The sequence below is a fragment of the Chanos chanos genome, chromosome 3, assembly GCF_902362185.1.
Source record: "Chanos chanos chromosome 3, fChaCha1.1, whole genome shotgun sequence".
NCBI classification, from domain to species: Eukaryota; Metazoa; Chordata; class Actinopteri; order Gonorynchiformes; family Chanidae; genus Chanos; species Chanos chanos.
In genome coordinates, this window is record NC_044497.1 from 55,961,746 (window position 1) to 55,973,915 (window position 12,170).

A 12,170-nucleotide genomic window follows, 5' to 3' on the forward strand; every position below is an offset into this window, starting at 1 on the left:
TTGGCGGGAGCTTCTGTTACGCCATTGTGTGTATTTCGCTTGGGTATTTCGCTTTGTTCTGTTCCTTGGTGTTTCCCTGGTATGTTTCGGGACGTCCCGTGAGCAGACAGCACCTTAATTACTCGCTCCACCTACGGTCGTGGAATTGGGTGTTCCACCCTATATAAAGGGCGTCGTTTCTGTTTGTCGAGAGCTGTGTCGGAGCCACGCCACGCCACAGTTCATCCACAGCTGCTCTGCGTTCATGGAACAACGCCGTGTTTGTGATCGCCCCGCTCGCAACCAGCATTTGTGTGTGGACTCTCTAGCTTTACGAGCCTTAGTTTTCTTTCATTCTCTCTTCATGTGTCTCTTCTCCATATTAAATACTTTAAAATATACAGAGCCTTTTGTCGCCATGTTTTTTTGCCAGCAGTGCCATCTCACTTCCTTCTGTTCACGCTCCTAACCTTAGACAGGGGCGTAACAGCCTCTGTCAGGAAGACTGCCCGACTTACGGGTGTTTCACGAGGAACAGTGATTAAGGTGATGTTGCCGTGGGAATATGAGGGAAAAAAAACGTCATTCCTTCAGGTTGACCTTGTAAGAATGTCATCATTCGTTTTGTATTTCTCACTATTATCCTTCTATGTCTCTCGTTACTACACTTATACAGAAGTAACCCTTATACATTTCTACAAGTACCTTGGATCTGTGGATCTTTGTGTGACTCACTTAACAAACTAACATGGTCTACAAAGTTCTGTGATTTGCCTGGATTTGGGAGTGTGTGCCCATATTTATGTCTAAGACTACAACTGTGAAGCGAGGTCAAATGCCTAAAGACTCAATAAAACATGTCACATGGTGTGAGAGACCTGTGAGAATCACACGGCTCTCCTTGAGAATTCCATCTCTCAGTGAGGAGCACGCTCCCACTCTCCAGAGAGCTATAATTCATTACAGTACAGTACAATCTAACAACCTCCATCTCGAAAATGTTTGAGGATTTGTTTGATTTGAGAAGCAGAAGACAAGAACTGTTCTGAACCTGCTGATATCAGTCCAATATCGGTCAAAAGTGTGGGAAAGCAGTGTCATAGAGAAGTTCACAGAGAGGATCTCTATGGTTGAGTTGCGGTATCTAAACCCCTTATCATTCCCAGTAATCCACGTTTGAATGGAAACTGGAACGAAGAACACAGGTGAAGCTCTGCCAAGCAGCAGAGAAACATCATATTCACAGGGTCTGCTCGTGACAAAGTAAATGGCAGTAAACACAAAGACATTAAGAGTGATCACCCTCATCCCACGGTTGAGGCATCGATATCTTAAAGGGAATGGTCTCTTTTGGGATGAAAACGCCCAGGTACAATGCTTTGACGAGCATGAAAACGGCATAACTCACACTCAATCGCCGTATTTAAATATACCATTTAAATCAAACCTTCCTTCAAACACTGTGTTCCCTGCCTATCACCATAGCGATAATTCTCATCCCTGAGAGAAAGTTCTTCAGTTCAATGTATTTAACATCATGTGGACATATGATTACATTAGGTGATAGCGATCATTTAATTCCTTCTTATTAGCAACTTAAAATATGTTCACATGAACCGGCTGCTCCACAGTCAGAGAGATTTTGTTTTGATTCCTCTCAAACCCCATGGCAAGAAGGAAAAATAAAATCACAAACAAGCAACAGATGTGAAAACTATGCAAATTAATTAAAAATAATTCTTATTAGAGAGTTTTATGTGAGCATTTTGGAATTTGTTTGTGTTTAAGTTTGCGTTTGTCTGCCTCCCACACACACTCTCTACAAACTCCACAAACTTAAAGTTGACTGCACTGTTTTCAGCTGGACTCTTTTGTCAAGTGCAACTCCGTTTCATTAGACAGTTAGACAAAGGGACTGCCTATCTACAGAGAAACAACAGAAAATGTACATATTTCTCTTTTGACAGAGACAAAAGAAGATGAGCAGAACTCATTTGTTACATCCTTTTAAATCATTTGACAGCTTAATCACTCAAATTTTGAGGCTGCGTTTGTTTATACAGCTCCATAGCGACTTCTCTTCATTAAACAAGGTACCCAGGGGATTTGTGTTCAGGTTTCCTGTTAAGAGCTGCATTTGTTCATTTGCTGTCTCCAGATCTGAACTGATCTGAGAACAGTTTTAAATACCCGTGCTTGACAACATTTACATTTAAATCAACATGTTGAATTATGCAAAACTACTGCTAAGAACCGCTCCAAGAACCGTGTATTGTTTTAGTGTTTTACTGATTAAAGTACATATTATACATTTTGCACTTAGAATTCAGTTGAATATAATCTACATGCTAGCTGTGAGAAGATTCAAGATTGACGACTGATTATATGTCTGACGCATACAGATAAAGCTGGTGCAGTTTTCAAAGTGTTTTCAAAATATTTCTCTAAGTGCACAGTAAAAAACATCAAGGTGATCCCAGTCAAGATGTCGCAGCAACTACTGCCACAACCTTTTTGAGTGAACTCAACCTTTTCGAGAGTTTTTGCATAAACTAACAATTTAAGTTGTAAAAAAAATTCCCAAAACTCAGCTTTAACTGAAACTTCAATAGATAGGTGGTCAAAACACCTTTACAGCTTAACAGGGCAAGTTTGATTAAAAACGAAACAATTTTCTACAGTGTGTGCATTTGTCCCCAACTTGTCTCAACTCTGAATCACAGATTCTGCTACTTAGTTAAAAATATGGGTGGAGCTGGTTTAGCTGGGACCTACAGCATAGAGTACTTGTTGACAAAAACCTGTTTCGCAGTAATTAACAAAGACATACACGTCAAGTAATAGCAAAACAGATGCATTTTTTAAGGCCTGATTTATAACATGAAACACTTTGCCATGACAAAAATACAGAGTGAAATAAATTTTTTAACAAATATAGCTTTTAAATCATAACAAAAGAAAATTGCTGTAAATCCTTTGATTATCAAATAAAGAAAATTAGCGCTGCCAATTAAAGCATTTTTGTCGCATGTTAAACTTTGTGTTCCTAATTTCTTTCAGTGAATACATGGTCGATCAACTTTGATGTCCAATGCATTTTTGTAGCTTGTTAAACTTTGCATTTTCAATATCCTTAAATGAAACGATGAATGCTCCTTTTCAACACCACATCTCAATTAAACGCAGCATCAGAATCACACTGATACTTGGGTTGCCAGGTCATCCTGTCACATGGCGGTTTCTGCCTGCAACAGTTGGTTTCCCAGTGACTGAATTCGAGCCAAACAGTGCTCAACGAGATGAGAGACATTTTTCTGCACAGTCTTGAAAGAGCAGTTTCACTCCCAGGGGTATTGCATGTTGATGGCATAAAGGAGAGTGAAGAGAATTCCAGCAACTGTTGAGAAGGTCTGCAAGGTCCTGAAAGACAACATTTCCTTTAAACACAACTGTCAGATCCACGACTGATCTCAGGTCTGTATGGTCCACTGACGACACAGTGTCTGCTTACACCCCATTGGACAGCGTCTCCATAGCATCAGTCATCCAATCTGAGCTACACAGGAGGATTGTTCATTGCTTTCAAACAATACACAAAAGAATGACAGCAATGTGTAGATAGAACTTTTTAATTGTTCTTCAGAAGTTTTGCTTTACCCAGCAGGTCTTCACTGTTGGTGACTACTCTAAGAGGTAGAGATCAAGACCTCTTAGTGAGACCTCCGATGCCTGGTTATGTCTGGTGACTGCAGTTTTAAAAAGAACAGAAATTCACACACAAATATTTTTCTAACACTTAACAGGTTGCATCATTGGCAGGTAACTCTCGTCAAACTGGCACCAATGCGTACGCACCAATGCGTTGTGATAACAACAGACAGAGCATAGTAATGAGGCAAGCATAGAACTTAAAAACAAAGCTGAACATTTGTACTCGCTGTACAGCCAAGACACATTTTTTTTTCTTCAACACATTGCACACTACATTTTGTCCTCTTCATCCCTACTTTTAATGTTCTGAGAATGGTTTATGTAAGGAGCAATTTGTGTCATGTAAAGGAGCACTTTCGCCGTCTGTGAGTTTGAGCTTGAAAGTTAAGAAATGTACCTGATCATCCAATCTTTCTTTGAGTTCCTGCAACTTCTCTCCTGCACCCAGCTCCTTTGGAATAGTACACTCTCGCGAAACCTTTAGCATTTTGCTCCGGGGACCTTGTAGAAAGTTGTGTGAAGATCTATTTCAATGATTCTTACAAATTCTACACCTGTCAGATTAAACAAAGGATCACGAGAAGCCATCAGAGAGGTTGAATCGGTCATAAAAACAACAACAACAACAACAAGAAGTTGAACTTAATTGCACCTCCAAGAAGAGGCTGAGCCATCTTCGTTTGATGACAGCGACGCCATGGATCTTCTTTCTCCTGAAGGAAGAAGTCAGGTCCATGTTAGTATTGAACAAGTATTTAGTATTGAATTGTGTTCAATTACTTCTCCTTAAGCTCTTTTTCAATGCAGGCAATCTCCCATTCAGGAGCACCTTCATTTCCTCCAGGAGGGTGAACAGGAAACCAGCTGATAACAGCCCTTCCGAGTTACTGGACCATTCCTGTCTGTTGGACATCTCTTGTTGACTTCTACATCAGTGCAACCGGCTGAAAGCAATTTCTACTGACAGCTCCCTATTTTAAATTTCAAGCTCATCTTCCAGTCCTGATATCCTATACCAGAACCTGGTTTGTTATATGCCATAAGATGGTAGTACTTTTGGTGTCTGTGCTCTCGACAAGCTCATAGTCTCAAAGGTGCTCAGTGTACCATCATGGCAGTTTTCAAAGGATGAATTAAATTTCCCCATCAGTTATTGAAATATTTCCTATTTTGCTGGACTCTGGTAAGTCCGGACATGATGTATAAGACAGAATGTTACTCCTTTAGTATCTGTGGCTCCTTGAAAATAGACTGATGGAGCTAAAGTCACAGTGTTCTGGCAAGGATAACTTCTGTCAATGGGTGCCTTTAGGTTGGGGTCAAGGGAGGAAGTCCTCACGACTTTGATGTTATCCATTAGGAACAATGGTTTTAAACGGCAAGGGAATCTGGGATGTTCGCCAAGATTAACTGATGTCTGTCGGCTAATGTTGTTTTCGGAACTCTAAGGATGTTTTCGGAACTCTGGCTGTCGTGAAAAGTTTTCCTTGTAAAAAAAAAATGTGCTTTGATTTAAACCATATGTAAAATTCAATATGTCTAGCCATAACTCAACCAAAAGGCTAAAGCAATGAACAAAGTGGCCATAATATTCAGTAAAATGGTGCATGGGTTTAAGCCCTTAGCTTTGAAAAACTTCCAAGAAAAACTGTCTGTGTTCAGAAATTCTAGTTTCCAAACAGAATTACAAACAGCACGATGAGTCTTTAGAAAACTCAGGTCACGAATTCGGCAATGTCTTTGAGATACACTAAAATATCCCACAGCATTTACTTTTCTGATACGAAATCATCAATAAAGAACAGTAGGAATCTCAATAGCTCCCCATCTTCATGAGCATTTCCATCACTACTTTTCTTTGATGCAAACATTTTAGACATTTTGGAACTGACTGTATAATGTTACTAAGATACTCCAAAGTCAGGACCTTGTCAGAAATCACTTTCTGTAACCACAGACAAAATTCATTAGGGACAATGCCTTTAATAATAATAATAAAAAAAAAAGTCAAGAGGTAAATCAGGCAGGAAGGCAGTAAGAAGAGTGGAAAAATGGACAGCTGCCTCCACAAAACACACTCTCCCTTTACACCATGAACACTTGTCAATGTCTCATCTGTTAAAGCCGCTCAACAAATGCGCTGTGCAAGTCTGTCGTCCTTAACTGAAATCCTCCTTCATGCGCCTCGGTTGTCTGAATGCCTGCTTTGAAGGCAAGACAAAAACTGCAGGATTTTTATCTCCTGAAAAACTCTCCTGAAACCCAGCCGAAACATGGGCACCACGATTATCAGCAGGAACGATATAAAACGGTCCCTCTGAGATTTTTAACTGGCTGCTCATGAACCTTCAATTCACTGCGCAAAGCATGACAACAATGCCAGGGACCTAAACTGTCTGGCATTGTTACTTTTGTCCGAGAGAGTCAAATGAAGAGAATAGAGACTAGAGCAAAACCGCGTAGGCCAATTTAAAATTACCTGATGGATTGCTGTTGTGTTATTTCCCTTCCTTGAGGCAACTAATAGACTTGCTGTTTCAAAGTCATCCGTGCACAATCCAACTGTAAGTTTTAAAGTCTTGACCTCAGAAAAGTTTGTTGCCTTTATCGTACAATCCATCTGTGAATGAAGTGCAGAATCCGGGTTTCGCCACAGAAGAATGCAGCCTGCCTTAAATCACCACTTTAACTCAACAAAACTTTCAAACTCCCCCGAAAAAGGAAGATAAACAAACCATTTTGTGCTTGCTCTCCTGAAAGCAAATTCAATTGGCTCAATAACAGTAAATTTGTTTTTGAAACAGACCACTCTTCTGTGGCGAGCAGAAAGGGTTCCTTTTCTCCTGGTTTTCAAAAATAGAGTTGTGCTGTTTGTTTGGCCTCAGAAACTTCAATGATCACTGCCTGGTTAACAGCGCAAGGGCTTCTATGCAAAATGTACTCAATAACTAACAGGCTACAGGTGAAAGTATTAGCATTTCATTAATATTTTCACTTACTTGCTGAATAAACGTGACAAACTGTTTGGAGGCAAAGTAACAGTGTTGCAAGCTTGTGTTCCTCTTAGTCTTGCAGATGATATTGGTTAAATGGCAGTAACTGATTAATACTTCTAATTATAAATTGGGGACACCAGTCCTGATGGACAACTAAAATTAGACATTAAGTGAAGTCATAAATTCTTAAAGGTTGTAGAGCTGATATGACAGGAGAGATACAATATCACGCAAGTAAAGTTTATATGATGTTTTATTGTGAGGTTGAAAAACAATTACTGAGAGGATAAAAATAGTAAATGCAAGTGACAGGGCTGACATGAGTCAAGGCAAGCAAACGATGACAAGCCAAGATGAAAATCAAAAGAACCCAGCATGAAACGAATAATGGCAAACTACACGAGCACTGAACAGGCTGTTACAGTACGTCTTTGTGATGCTAGGTGATAAGAAGCAATAGTCAAAACGATAACAAGAACAAAATGTCTTAGAGAGTTTGATTCACTCTAATTTACAGTCCACATTTCTCAGCGTCATTGAGAGGGTGCAGTTATTAGAGGAGCTGAACTATCATTTGTACCAACGCCATCGAAGGAAAGAAAGATTCGCTTATGCTCTTGCTGATGACAGTCGGGCCTTGAGCTTCTCTGACCAGGGTGAGAAGGTAATCATGTCCGACTCCCCAAATTTAGATGTAAGAGATCGAAGGCGCACATAAAATTCAGAATCCAATGTTCACAAAGTCTTAGGCCACAGAGAGTTCTCTTTCTGGATTGGGAGCAGTCAGATGGTATTTGAGATCAGTGTGTGATCAGACACTTGGGTGGTGCCAGGGTGGTTGTTATCCTAGCAGGACAAGACAGTAATTCCATGCTTATCTCCGTTCGCACTTTTACAGATGGTAGATGCCAGTTCAGTGCCTGGCCAGCTGATTATTTATAAGACAGCTGATCAGTTCATTATGCGGTGACCATGGAGAGATCCTTTGTCGTTAGCCTTTGAAGATCATTGGTCCCATCTAGGTCTTGGGTCAGCATGTAAAAACTCAATCAACTTTGTGCGCTGACCTTTTGTTCATTGATACTTGTCAGGGCAATTGGGAGCATTCTTGAAAATGGCGGGCGCCAGTGTTGGGGGTAGAGGGGGTGGGGGTGGGGTTAATGCCCTTGTACTCCACAGTGTAAGCTAGAGCATCAGTCCCTTTATGTCTGGTTGGTTCTTCCTCCCAAATGTATCAAAGTCAATCAAAGTCAGTGTGCTCATGGTTTACAATTAAAACCCTGGCTTTGAGAGGTTGCACAGAGTATCTGTTATCATGTCTACTCTTAAGAGCTTGAAAATTACAGTTTAAAAAAAAAAAAAAAGGTACTTCACCATCTTGTGGTCCTTAAGGTGTGTTCCTGAGTGGCTGAAAAATTTCCGCTCTGAACAAACATCCTTGAAACATTGCCTGTTCTGCTCTGCTATCTGGGTTTGAATGAAATCTGGTGAGTTGAGTTAATGCACCAGTAATGCACCAGCAATCCTACATGTGCACACACAGTCAATGTAAAGACAATGCAATGTTTTTGTGTTAGGGTGGTACCAGTGCTTTAATCTGTTGAGCTTCAGGAGTGTGTCTCGACTGGAATGCAAAAAGCTGTAATGTCGACACTACGTGAAATGGTTCCGCTTCCGTTATTTCCCTGATGGAAAGAAGAAAGAGCAATAACAATACGAATTTACGAAAATGCAGACGAAAATACAGACGAAAATACCGACGAAAATCACACGCACACTCAACATCGTCAACGCTATTAAAATACTGTCAAGCTGGAGACAAATGCATGATTTACTTGGTGACAAAGCCTGTAATGGTGTTGGCAGGCCTGCATTGTTCCAAAAGACTTTTGTTTTGGTATGATATCCTTTCTTTTGTGAGGATTCTTAAGCAGTTATACTAAAGTACAGTAGCTGTGTTATATTATGAATAGTCTGTAGAGTACAAAACGTCTGGACCTATTCAAACATACCAGCAACATAAGCATTATGTAGATTATGAATATCTTGTAACCACAGTGGGAAATGGGACACAAGGGAGTAGAACTAAGCCAGTCAAGGACTAAGAATAATCGGAACTTTGTCCATGTTAAGAGTATTTCATTTCTAAAGCACTTCCAAAAAAACAAACAAACAAAATAAAAACCCTAGATAAATAACTAAAATGCTTTGTAACATTTTGTCTTCTGAGTGGCTAAATCGGACGAATCAGTTGAAGTGTACCATACACCTGACTCATTCCCAAGGTACTGTCGTGCCAATTTGGAGTCAGGGAGCGTATTACAGATCTTTGGTTGATAAGCAAGCCCCTGTACCCTGACGTGAGGGCTGTCCGTTGCTGTCTCTCTTCAGAAATATGCCGTGCCTAGTTGGCTGTTCTGTTGCCTCGGGTGGGGAGTTTTCGTCAGCTTTCGTCAGCAATACAGTCAACGAGAGACGGCAATTTAATTGTGCTGTGGATTAAACCGCGGATTTGGTTTCTCTTTCAAAAAAAAAAATCCCGTTTCAGTATTGATTTGGTTAATTTTGTGACGTGCTTAAATTGGTGTGAAATGCACTTCACAGCCTGACGAAAGGCAGGGAAGAGAAAACAGATCAAAAGCTACAGAAGGATAGAAACAAGTGGTGAATCAGTCTGTTCAAAAGCCCCATATTACTATTTTTAAAATGAAAAAAAAAATTACAGCCTTTTTCTAAAATCTGGCAGGCAGCTCTTCAAGAGTGGTAGGCATGAAGGTAAGGACAAAGACTCCAGTAGGGGAGGAAAGAGAGGAGGATGCAGAATGAAGTGAGAGAGAAACGAGGTTGAGTTCTTCACTGTGTTCTGGTCTAAGAAGGCACCATCACATCATTATGGACTGATATAGTTGTTCCTATTTCCTAATGCTAAGAGGATGAATCTACATCAGCAAAATCACCAGTGCTACAGAAGTACTAATCCAGTCAGGAAATTACTTCTAATATTAACACATACTTACCTTGATCAGGAAGCAGACGTCAGGTACACCCTAAATAAAACCAGACTATAGAAAAGACTAGTTGCTAAAAGCCATAAACAGGGGACATGTAAAAATCACTTTTGAATGACTTTGGCCCCATTGGTCAAAAATGCCAAGACTGGCCCTCAGGATTGGCCCTCCACTCGCTGCCCTAGTCAGTGGAAAACGCCTGATCTGAACGTGTTGAAGTGAAAAGGCATAAGCTATGTAACGCTGCTTAAATGTGTCACTCCCATCAAAATTTTCATTTCTCTATTCATGTTTGTTTGTGGTGATTACAACCCTTTGACGTTCTGTGTACATGTCCATGTACAGTATACTCATTTTGATCTTCAGTGGGTGTTGTTGTTACCTGCCTGGATTTCCACAGAGGTTCCCCCCAGTAAAGTCTGGCCACTTCTTGCTCCGCTTGTAAAAAAAGAAAAACACAGCAACTCTCAAAATGTGAGTGAAAGGATGCTTGGTGCTATTTCAGCAGTCACGTTAGATGAGCTGAGCCACCTAAACTTCAAGCTCTGATAACGTGAACACTTGCTGTGCTAGCAAGCGAACAGTCTCCATGCCGACTTCGCTAAAATAGCTGAATAAACTATGTTACATACAGTGTATATTTATTCAGGAAAGGTTAGATAACATCCTTTAACCCCAATTTAAAAACAGCTTGAACGCTCGCTGGCTCAGTAGTTAGCTGCTGTTCCGTAGGCCAGTTTGCCAAAGGTGTTGTCAGACCTAATGCTAGCAAACGTAAAGAGGATGTTCACAAACTTCTACCTCTATTATTCAGAGCGACAAGGCTACAAAGTCAACTCAGTGTTACACCAGCCGTGTTTTGCCAACAGAATACAACTTTTTTTGGAGATGTTTCACAGATGACTAGTACTGGCACTTGCCAGTTTACTTAGGAAATTACAAACAGGAGATAATGAACACAATGTAGTGTTATGTAAGAACAGAAAGTGAATTTAATTTTAACTTGTTGAGCAATAAGCAAGTTGAAATTTAGCTTGGCTGTGTATAGCGAGTCAGTACAGTGGGGACAGTGTTGTCTTGGCTGTGTGTAGCGAGTCAGTACAGTGGGGACAGTGTTGTCTTGGCTGTGTGTAGTGAGTCAGCACAGTGAAGACAGTGTTGTCTTAGTTGTGTATGGGGAGTCAGTGCAGTGAGCACAGTGTTGTCTTGGCTGTGTGTAGCGAGTCAGTGCAGTGAGGACAGTGTTGTCTTGGCTGTGTGTATTGAGTCAGCGCAGTGAGGACAGTGTCTTGGCTGTGTGTATTGAGTCAGTGCAGTGAGGACAGTGTTGTCTTGGCTGTGTGTAGTGAGTCAGCGCAGTGAGGACAGTGTTGTCTTGGCTGTGTTTAGCGAGTCAGTGCAGTGAGGACAGTGTTGTCTTGGCTGTGTTTAGCGAGTCAGTGCAGTGAGGACAGTGTTGTCTTGGCTGTGTGTAGTGAGTCAGTGCAGTGAGGACAGTGTTGTCTTGGCTGTGTGTATTGAGTCAGCGCAGTGAGGACAGTGTCTTGGCTGTGTGTAGTGAGTCAGTGTAGTGAGGACAGTGTTGTCTTGGCTGTGTGTAGCGAGTCAGTGCAGTGAGGACAGTGTTGTCTTGGCTGTGTTTAGCGAGTCAGTACAGTGGGGACAGTGTTGTCTTGGCTGTGTGTATTGAGTCAGTGCAGTGAGGACAGTGTTGTCTTGGCTGTGTTTAGCGAGTAAGTGCAGTGAGGACAGTGTTGCCGTAGATGTGTGTGTTGAGTCAGTGCAGTGAGGACAGTGTTGCCGTAGATGTGTCAGTGCAGTGATGACAGTGTTGTCTTGGCTGTGTGGAGTGAGTCAGTGCAGTGAGGACAGTGTTGTCTTGGCTTTGTGTAGCGAGTCAGTGCAGTGAGGACAGTGTTGTCTTGGCTGTGTGTAGCCAGTCAGTGCAGTGATGACAGTGTTGTCTTGGCTGTGTGGAGTGAGTCAGCGCAGTGGGGACAGTGTTGTCTTGGCTGTGTGTAGTGAGTCAGTGCAGTGGGGACAGTGTTGTCTTGGCTGTGTGTAGTGAGTCAGTGCAGTGAGGACAGTGTTGTCTTGGCTGTGTGTAGTGAGTCAGTGCAGTGGAGACAGTGTTGTCTTGGCTGTGTGTAATGAGTCAGCGCAGTGAGGACAGTGTTGTCTTGGCTGTGTGTAGTGAGTCAGCGCAGTGGGGACAGTGTTGTCTTGGCTGTGTGTAGTGAGTTAGTGCAGTGAGGACAGTGTTGTCTTGGCTGTGTGTAGTGAGTCAGCGCAGTGGGGACAGTGTTGTCTTGGCTGTGTGTAGTGAGTCAGCGCAGTGGGGACAGTGTTGTCTTGGCTGTGTGTAGTGAGTCAGCGCAGTGGAGACAGTGTTGTCTTGGCTGTGTTTAGCGAGTCAGTGCAGTGAGGACAGTGTTGTCTTGGCTGTGTGTAGTGAGTCAGCGCAGTGGGGACAGTG